This window comes from Podarcis vaucheri (genome assembly GCF_965113315.1).
Source record: "Podarcis vaucheri genome assembly, chromosome: 1".
NCBI lineage: Eukaryota > Metazoa > Chordata > Lepidosauria > Squamata > Lacertidae > Podarcis > Podarcis vaucheri.
In genome coordinates this window covers 54002159-54012837 of record NC_138759.1, presented here as the reverse complement: position 1 = coordinate 54012837, position 10679 = coordinate 54002159, and the positions used below count along the sequence as shown (strand labels likewise).

Here is a 10679-nt window from a genome sequence, read left to right as displayed (position 1 = left end):
GCACCCACAGGGTTGGCCATCATTATGATCATGATTTATTTATTTATTTATAGCACATAAAAGGCCGCTTTCCACCTGGCCTAGGGAGCGGGGCCCAGACCCACCAGCTCTACTAAAGAGGTGCCTGGTGAGACCAGAGGGACATCGCTAGGCCTGACAACAAACCCTAACTATTGGATTCTTTTGCCCTATCTTTTTGTGCCTGCCAAACAACCGTGTCATACTTATGATAATATTTTGTTCTCCTGTTATTTATGCTGTTTTAAATGTGCATTTTATATTTGACTTCATTTAGCAATGGTTTTGGGGTTTTTTTTAATGTTTAAGATTTTTTTGTTAACTTTGTTTGTGTTAAATATGTATTCTGTAGTTGACCTCCTTTTTATTTTGAAATATTTAAGATAATATTTTAGTTTTCTGTTAATTATGTTGCTTTGACTGTATACTCTATATTTGACCTTCTTCAGAAATGTTCTTTAATTCTGGATTGTTTTACTGATGTTTTAATATGCTGTAAACTGCTTTGAGATTTTTCTTAAAAATATAAAGCGGTATAGAAATGAAATGATGATGATATTTTTTAAAAAATAATTTTTATTGAATGATTTTATGTTACAAAAAACAATACAGCCATACTACCACTAAATATAATTAAGAAATAAAAATTACATATATCGATATTTAGTTTGTTATTTGTTATTTACAGTCTTATTTCCTCCCAAACATTGCATACAACAACACACATATGTGCAGACACCCACACACCCACAAAAAATTATAATAATGAAAGCAAACATTTCCCCCCTTTTATCTTCCAAAATCTTTTCTTCAACTTTGACTTCCTGTCAAGTCCCTTTGCTTATGTTTTATCTTACATTTGAATGTACACAAAACAATAAACCTTTCTGTATAATTTTTCTAATACATTCTGAAAGCATAATAAATCCTTAATTGTTATCCACCTCCTTTTAGTTCCTTTATCATTCGAATGCTAGCAGGGAGTCAAAACTATTATATTTTTGAACATATCTTCTATAACCATCCCATTTTTCTGCACATTTTTGCTTTGAGTTTCCTCTGAGTTTACTAGTCAATTGAGCCATCTCTACCAATTCCTGTAATTTGATTTGCCAGTCTGTTATTTTTGCAGTCTCGTGATCTTTCCATCCCTTGGCCACAAGTATACGAGCCACTGCGGTTGCATACAAGAATAACGCTCTTAATTTTTTTGGGATCTCTTTATCTATAATACTTAATAGAAATGCCTCCGGTTTTTTAGTAAAAGTTATCCCCATCATCTTTTTTAGTTCATCGTATATTTTCACCCAATTTTTTTTAATCTTTTCACACGTCCACCACATGTGGATCATGTCACCGTTATTTCCTCCACATCTCCAACAAGCATTCGCCAAGTTTTTATACATTCTTGATAATCTGGAAGGAGTGAGGTACCACCTATGAGCCATTTTCATCATGTTCTCTCTTATATTATAGCTGGCTGTAAATTTCAGATTTACCTTCCATACGTTTTCCTAATCTTTTAGCATAATTGGACGGCCCACATCTTGGGCCCACTTTAGATGATGATGATGATAGGAGGCATGTTACATTTGTGCCACTGCCTATGACCCAAATTACTGCCACTAAGCTTGTCAAGGAATACTAACACAGCAAACCCAATGCTGCGTTTTCAAAGAGGATTCTGTTCCAAGCAAACAATTAATATAATCTTTGATAGAATATCAACTCAGATCAATGCTAAAATTGAGAGTACCAGAATCCTAAATGAATACTTTGTCTTTTTAAATGGCCTCTTTTTAAATGGCCAACAGATAAAACAAATGAGTATTTCTGCCAATTTGGCTCTTAAGTATTCTGAGGACTTGGGACTCTGTAAAATTTACTTTTGAGCTTTAGGTATTTAAAAACAAGCTCAATTTTAATGTGGAAATACTGCACAAAGTCACTGGAATTGTTGCACCTAATTAACAGAAACTATTTACAGGATGCATTTCCCAATTTCTGCATTGCTCTGAGAATTTACACAACCTTTTCAACGACTTCAGCACACTGTAAAAGAAGCTTCAGTAAAATGAAGTTAATTTTTAAAAACCAGCTATTTAAGATCAATGATGAGTCAAGAACGACTAACAAGCCTGGCAATCTTATTTAATGTGAATGATGTTGCCAATAAAATCAACGGTGATGATGTCATAGTTTTGCAGAAAGAAAGGCCAGAAAAGTTAAATTATGTTTACTTATCAAACATTAACCCCAAAGTTTACATCAAAGTTTACACAAAACACCAAAAATGAAGTATGCAAATGTACACAAACATTGAAACTATTTTTGTTACAAATTAGATAAATCATTCTTTCACATAAAATAAATGCCTGTGAACTGCAAAATGGAATTTCCTGCATTATATTTGTCTCTTGGAGTTCTCAATCAGGGAGCAGGAGGCAGCAGTGTAGAGTTTTGCCTCCTTCTGCAAAATTTCTTGATCCATCCCAATTTCTATGCTAGTTTCAGAAGACCAGTCTAATTAGATACGTCTTTAAAACAAGACATACTTATAAGCAAGACAGCAGCCAGAGAAAGAAAACCCATACATTTTGGTCCCTGCTCCTCCCCATTCTGTTATCCTTGGAAAATGAAGATACCACATCAGAAAACAGCCTGGCACCATCAGTTTAAGATTCCCGCTAGGGAGAGCACAGACACACTGCATGTGAAAGCCATGTGTGGCTGAAGGCTGTGAGCAGTGTGGGCTGCTGGGTGTCTGACTGGATTTGTCTGTGAATTTGTGTGTGTCAAGCTTGGCAGCCAGCAGTTAAGGATATAATCTGATGAACATGGTTTCATCCTCGTTTGAGACTGTGATTCTTAGCACACAAACGTGAAAGTATGCTTCGTGAAAATAATCCATGACACACTCTAGTAAATTCACTGGGATTTCCCGCACGTATAGGATAGCAGGCTTACATGCACGTCAAAGCCAGTTGGAAAAAAACCTGCTTCATTAGAATAGAGACGTCAGTGTTTAAATCGCTGCACGTTACGCATAGCATTACTAATATAACGGAGCTTCCACAGGCTCCTTTGCTTTCCTTTTCAGAAAGGTCATCATAGGATCAAAATCAAAACGGGATAGGCCAAACAAAACAGTAGCGATTGTAAGGTCGGCAGGGTAAAAGGAGAAAAAACCGCCACCAGTAATGGGAACAGAATAAACTGCGACCTTGTATTTCAGGAGAGCGAGTCCCATTAATCTCACTTACTCCTACTCCCGGGTAAACATGTATTGGATCGGGCCGCGATCCTTTACAGTAGAGGAAATCGTTTTTGGGTAGTGGGTGCGGGAAGATACTTCCCAGTAAACTTGCACGGGACGCTATCCGCATTTACAAAAGAGTAAGCCCCTTCCGAACCCCAGGAGCGCGACTTCGGAAGAAACACGCAAAGGATCGGGCTGTTGCAATGTCAAAAGAGAGGCAACTCTGGTCAGGCGGCCGTCAACTTTTCTCTGCTTTGGGGGTGGGCTGCAAAGAGCGAGCGCGCAATGCTGCAGAAGAAGAAGAGAGGGGAAAGGAAAGCCCGCACAAAATGCGAGCGCAGGTTGCTGCTCGGCGCGCGCTGCATTTGCCGCGGACGCTGCTCTGCTTCGGGGGAGGACTCGCGCGGCTGCGGCTGCTGCAGGCATCGGAGGAGCATGGCGGGGGTGTTTGGCTGCCAGGCGGGCTGGCGAGCGAAGGAGAGGAGAAGCGAGGGGGGCGGGCGGGCGAGCAAGGCGGCATTTCGGGGCGTGCGTGCCTGTGTGCAGGGCTCCCCCAGCAGCGGCGAGGAGGCCGGGCCTCGACGCCAGCCAGCCCGCGTCGCTTCCCTCCTCCTCCTCCCGGTTCGGGGGGTCCCCGGGCTCGGCCCCCGAACGCCCCTCTCTTCCGTTCGCCATGTCATTTCCTGTGCTAATAAGATGGTGGTCACGGCCGGGAGGGAGGGAGCCGCCGCCGCCGCCTCCTTCTCCGCCGCCAAGCCCGGCCCGCCCGGGGGACCCGTCCTCGCCTGGGACTAGCGCGCCAGGCTGGGCTGGCCGGGCCGGCGCCGAAGGAGGGGGACGGCGACGAGGCCGCGGGCGCCGCGGAGGGCCGCCGCCGCCGCGGGCAGAGCCGGGCTGCCCCCAGACGACGAGCCAGGGCCCCGCAGCGACGAGGTGAGTCAGCCCTTCGGTAGCCAAGGTGGCCACGGAAAATGGCTGCGGAGCGAGCGAGGGGAGGGCAGCGGGCGGGCGGGAGCCGGCCGGGGGAGCCGCGGACGGAGCCCTCGCCGAGGAAGGGGGCGACTGTGGAGGGGGGGCGCCTCTTTGCACAACGTTCGCCCGAGGGCGCGGCTGGGCGGGCAGGTAAGTAAGTAGCCTCGCTTCCCTTCCCCCCTCCTTTTCTGTTGGGGCGAGCGCTGAGCTCGGCCCCTTCCTCTCTCCCTCCCCTTCCAGCGCCTCCTTCTCTTCCCTGCCTGCCTGCCCGCTCGCTCTTTTTTCTTTCCCTCCACCCCTCCCCGTTTCATTAAATCCGGTGAGTGACGCGGCCGCGGCCCAATGGGCGGTCGCAGAGGACGGCGAGCGTTCGGGGATGGAACGTAGGGGCGGGCCGCCAAAGAACGGAGTGACTTTGGAAGCGGCGTCGCGGGGAAGGAGGAGGAGAGGCCAGGCAGGCGGGCGGGCGGGCGGGAGGGTCGCGTCTGTGTCTTCTCGCCTTCCGTTCTTTTCGCCCTGTGCAAGGGAACGGAGGGAGAGGCCGCGCGGTCCGCAACCGGTTGCAGCTTCAGCTTGCCGTGCAACAACATGCACGGGGGGAAAGAAAGCGGTGCAGCGGTCACGAGGACGTTGCACCGGGAGGCCTGTCTTTGGGATGGGGCCGGGCGGACGCGTGGGACTGTAAGGGGCTCCGAGGGAGGGTGCCTGCGCGACTTGTGCCTATGAGCGCTTAGTGCGGGTACGTGGACGACAGGGAGGTATATGGACGTTTGGTTTGCAGGACGCATCCGCGATGCCTTTCCGGGCAGGAAGTAACCAACAGTCGGCACTGCGTGGGTCCTCGTTTTTGCGTGCTTTCCTGCTCCCTTAGAGAAGGGTGCGGTGGATGTTGCAAACCTATTCTTCATCTATACATATATCTCCCCAACACAAATGATCAGAAACTGATCTCTCGCTCTCCCCCACCCCCACAAATGATCAGAAACGGGGGCAAGTCCAGAGGTTTTTTAGCTTAGTGAAAAAAGCAAGTGGGTGAGGGGAACATGAAAGAGGTGGGTAAAACGATGTCTGGTTCATATGAATTCCTATAAATTCTGATCATTGTTGTTACAAAAGACCTTTTGCTTAATTACTTGTGGTCCCCAATCTAAGGAATAATGATTACTAGACATCATTTCATATCTGTAATGATTTAATAATTTTGGCATGTATGCTTTGACACAACTTTGTTGATCAGAAACGTTTATCTGTGTGTTCATTGCTGTTTTGCTTTTGTTTTTAACTATATCGTCGTTGCACGTCATATGCTCTAACGTAAACAAAGATACATCTCAATGCAACCGTGTTTAAAGATGAAAATGAATAAAACTAAGTTAGAAAAAATGATGTCTTGTGTGGTGAAAATGAGTAGGGAGAAGTGTCTCAAAACCTAGGGAAGCTCAATGATCGCAGATTCAGGACATACGAAGGAAAGAATTTCTTCACACAACATGTAAATTAGGCTTGCCTGCATTGTAAATCTAAAGCACTTACATAGGACTTTAAGCAGTTCAGCCTTCTTTCAAAGAATCCTGGGAACTGTAGTTTGTTGAGAGTGCTCAGTGTTGTTGGGAGACCTGTTTCCCCTCAGAGCTACAATTTCCCAAGTTCCCTGGGAAGAGTGATTGGCTCTTAAAGCCTTCTAGGAATTGTAGCTTCATGAGGGGAATAGGGTGTTTCCCAAAGGACTCTTAACAAACTACAGTTCCTGGGATCTTGTGCGAGAGGTGTGTGTGTGTGTGGAGAAACATGACTGTTTAAAGTGCTTTAAATGTATACTGCAGATGGGGCCTCAAACTGTGGAGTCTGTTACCGGCTGTGATGGCTCTGAAATGGGATTGGGTGAAATCATGAAGGTTAAGTCTCAATGGCTACCAGTCAAGATGACTGCTACCTCCAGGATCAGACACAGCATGCCCCTGAATACCAGTTGCTAAGGAGAAACAGCAGGAGAGGGCAATTTTGCTTGTGTCCTGCTTTGGGCCTCTCAAATGCATCTGGTTTGCTCTCCTGAGAACAGAACGCTGGACCAGATAAGCATTTGGTTTGATCCAGCAGGGCTCTTTGCTTGATTCCTTTTCATTGGTTATAATAAGAATATCCATATTGGTCCAGGTCAACTGTATGCTGCTGAAATGATTCTTCCTTTATGACCTATACTGTAGTTTAAACAAATCTTCATCAGACTGACTACTTGAGTTTAAGCCACACTGGAAAAGGGTGTGCATAGAACTGTAGCCCCTGAAGGAGTTGAAATACTGTATAAAGGACAGATCCAAAAATGAAGTACACATGTAGCCCTAAGTAGTTGGATGAACTTACCTGGCTATGATGTGTGTGTGAATGAATTGGCATTACCAGCTATATGGAAAGGGAATATACATGCTTAAGTTAGAATTAATTCCATATTGGTGGTCAAGGAATTTGATTTATCCAGATTTGCAGAGAAAACTTGGCAACCGGAATTGAATTTTTTTGTTCTTCTGTGATCAAACATACTCTCCATCATTTTTTAGATTACATTTGTGCAGTAAATGCAAATGATCCTAACACTAAACAAATATTTACTATGTTTTTGACACTTTCAGGTTGAATTCTAGAATTAAGTTGATAGTTTGTTGGTTCATATTTGAAGTAAAAATAATAGTTAAGCATGCTACCATTTGCCATCTGTAGTGTAGTATGAAAATACATGCAATGGCATATGAGGAAGTGAATTGCTATTTGGCATGGAATGCTTTTTTATTAGATGATTTTGAGGGATTTTGTGTTAAGGCTGTTGCAGAAGAAACAAGATCTGCATGTTTCATGTTGCAGTGATAAATATTTGGGAGATTGATTTTTATTCACTGTTTAATAAGGTTGTGATCCTGTGCAGTTTACCCTCCCAGAACAAATCCCAAATAAAGCGTTTGAGTAGTGGGAGCTTTTTGGCTCCTAACTGCAGTCGGTGGGTGGGCAGTTCTATCCTAGTTGTGTATTTTCCACTCCACTCACTTCTCCACCTATATATAATCTGTGGGTGGGAAGGTGGTTGAGTGAGTGGTCTCTCTTGGCCGCTTAATCCACACCTGGACACCAGTTCTCTGCACTGAGGATCTGTATTCTAAACTGAGCATGACACTGAGAGCCCTGCTGGATCACCAGTATTCTGTTCTCACAGTGGCTGACCAGGTGCCTAAGAGACCTGAGTGCAACAGCGCTCTTCCCACTTGCGTTTCCCAGCAGTTGCTATTCAGAGGCACACTTCCTCTGAAATTGCAGGTAGAACATAGCCATCATGGCCAGCCTCATTTACCTGACATTGAGACTGCCATAATCTCAATCAGATTAGAGATTAATAAAGAGAACTGTACCCAGTCAATCTTGTTAATCTTTCTATGGTCTTTGATAGTGTTGATCATGGCATGTTTACTAACGTACTAACAGTTTACTAACAGTCCATAAAATGGACTGTGGGACATTGTTACAGTTTGCGGATGATAAAGCCCTTGGTGTACGGTGTAAAATTTGAAATTAGCATTTCTGACCAACTGATGAGACAGTAGCCAACTACTGTGTCCTGTCATAGCAAGGATATATACCGTATTTTTCGCCCTATTGGACGCCCCGGCCCATAGGACGCACCTAGATTTGGGGGGGGGGGGAATAAAGGGAAAAAAATTATTCCCCCCTCCCCCCCTACAGGCGCGGGGCTGGGGCGGGGGAAGCCCGAGCTTCCCCCGACCCCAGCCCCCAGAACGGGAGCCAGAGCGATGCCGAAGCTGAGCGCAGCTTCGGCATCACTCTGGGAGCTTGCGCAGGGCTGGGGTGAGGGAAGCTCGGGAGCGCAGGCAGCTCCGTGGAACCCTCGGGAGCCCAGCGCGGAGCTTCCTAAAGCCTGGAGAGCAAGAGGGGTCGGTGCGCACCGACCCCTCTCGCTCTCCAGGCTTCAGCAAAAGCCTGTATTCGCCCCATAGGACGCACACACATTTCCCCTTCATTTTTGGAGGGGGAAAAGTGCATCCTATAGGGCGAAAAACATGGTACTTTTGCATCTGGAGTTCTCTTTCTCTCATTCAAGCCCTGTACCCTCTCCAAATCTGCTCCAGAGGATTGGGGGAACCATGAACAGATTTAGGGGGCAGGTAGGGGAGGAGACGAGCTGATTGTATTGTGCAAGCAGGAATCTGTGCACTGACACAACATTCATATAGTACTAGGTTGGATGTATTCCTTAGTGTCTGTTGCAGAATGCAGTCTTAAAAGGTGGAAAGTTGCCATTGGTCTGCTTCTGGCAAGTCATGAATGTGTCCTCCAGTTTCACTAAGCCAAGTGGGACAGATTGTGCAGAGTCTCGTGTCTCTGCTGAGGCTTTGTCAATAGACCACTGAGCCTCTTGGGCTTGCCGATCAGAAGGCCAGCGGTTCAAAACTCTGCGACAGGGTGAGCTCCCATTGCTATGTCCCAGCTTCTGCCAACCTAGCAGTTCAATAGCTTACCAGTGTGAGTGGATAAATACGTACCACTGTGATGGGAAGGTAAATGGTGTTTCCATGCGCTCTGGTTTCCATCACGGTGTTCCGTTGCGCCAGAAGCGGTTTAGTCATGCTGGCCACATGACCCAGAAAACTGGACAATCGCCAGCTCCCTCGGCCTGAAGCGAGATGAGCGCCACAACCCCATAGTCGCCTTTGACTGGACTTGACTGTCCAAGGGTCCTATACCTTTACCTGTGCATTTCAAAGTAGCAGAGAAGAGGGAGTGTTGGCTATTTAAATTCTAGACATAAATACACTTTTGCTATTGCTTACTTTAATTTTTCTACTTAATTCAGTAACAATCACATAGTGTTTCCAGATGTGTCTTTAACTTAGGGCTTGGCGATATCTGGTTTTCGACATTGCGATATACTACCAGCTAAACAACACAATATACTGCTATATCATGATGTCTGAAATAAAAATGGAGGTATGTTAGAGGCATTGGGTAGTTTCACAGTTTTCCCCACATTGTGATTTTTGCATGATTCACAATATATTGCCAGGTCAAAAATTTTGAAACTGGTATCACGATATGGACTTCAAACTAGTTTTGGACAATATATTACCCAGCCCTAACACACATCTTGGTTTGTGATATATTGTAAGGTCAAATCAATATAACGATATGGACTTCAAAACTGTTTTGAATGCCCAGGGCTATTAACCATTCTAGTCCACTTTAGAACAGAAAAAGAAACTGACTGAGCGAGGCAGGTGTGAGATAGGAATGAGGTAAGAAGGCAGTGCAGGCAATTTCTGAAAAGATGTAGAGCAGGTCTGAACTGGAAAACACTAGCATAGTGATAGCTTTAATGTATTACACTCAACATGCAGTACTTACCAATAAAATAAATATACAAGAGAGCTGCCATCTGGCCAGTTTTAAACCAGTCTGACAGCTTTTCTTGGCATTTTAAATGTATGCTTAAGAGACACCCCCCCCCCCCATTACAAGAGAAGAGAATGGTGGCAAGATCTGATAATTATAAATTACTGCATTGGCATTTTTATGAAATTGACAGACAAAACAGTAAATTTGACCATCTTTAGCTTCAGATGTGACATCTTTCTTTTCTTAAACTTTTGAATTCTCACATGTAATCCATTTTTAAAAAATCCAGTGGCATTTTAAATGCATTTGGGGCCTCAGAACTTGTGGAAAACTTACACTGAAATAGGAAGTGCAACGAGAAAAATCTGGGGGCAAGGTTTTTCAATTCCAGAGGGAAAAAGCATTGTTAATGTTTTTCCCAAGCAATAAAAAACACGATGTGTAAGAAGGGCCTCTGAAAGTGCTCAGTATGGGAAGGCCTCAGGGCATGGTCTGAAGAGGCTTGATGGTGGCCCCTGTGTGGAAGCCAACTGTCAGGTTCAGAGTTGCCTGCGAATGCATGCACGAATAGCCATGTGACCCTCCCTATTTGGAATATGTTTTCGTAAAGTCACCCAAACTTTTTAGTACTGTCATGCTCTTGGTTTAACTGATTGATTTAATCACTTGTATTTGTGTTTGATGCTTTTGCATCAAAGGCAGCCCTGGGGTTTCTTGATGGTTTGGGACTGACCAGTCGCAGCAATCTGCATGGTAGATTGTTAGCATGGGAACTCTGTGTGCACTGCCATTTGCGTTCCATGAAATAAGTGTGGGATATAAATGAGAACACAGCAAGATGTAGAATGCTTCAAAAGTAATTGGGGGAGTATAGCAGGAGACTTAGATCCTTGTTTCTCCATCCTGTTCCAGGCTCTGTTTTAACTGATTTGAGAGCAGGGAGCATTCCCATCAGTTACCATATTGCTAATGTACTCTACAGTGCATTTGTAGCATGATGGATACTACAGGTATGAGGAAGGGGTTTGGCACGGCA

General features: G+C 44.9%; 1 protein-coding gene across 2 annotated transcripts in view; it reads left to right on the top strand.

The window, feature by feature from the left end:
* Nucleotides 1-2972: 2972 nt before the first annotated feature.
* Nucleotides 2973-10679, top strand: part of PRDM11 (PR/SET domain 11) — a 43298-nt gene continuing 35591 nt past the window's right edge. The window contains exon 1 of one of the 2 annotated variants that reach the window (XM_082224241.1): nucleotides 2973-4210. The gene's annotated coding sequence lies outside the window, so the exon portion shown is untranslated. The remainder of the gene's footprint in view (nucleotides 4211-10679) is intronic. The other variant, XM_082224242.1, reaches the window with a different exon arrangement.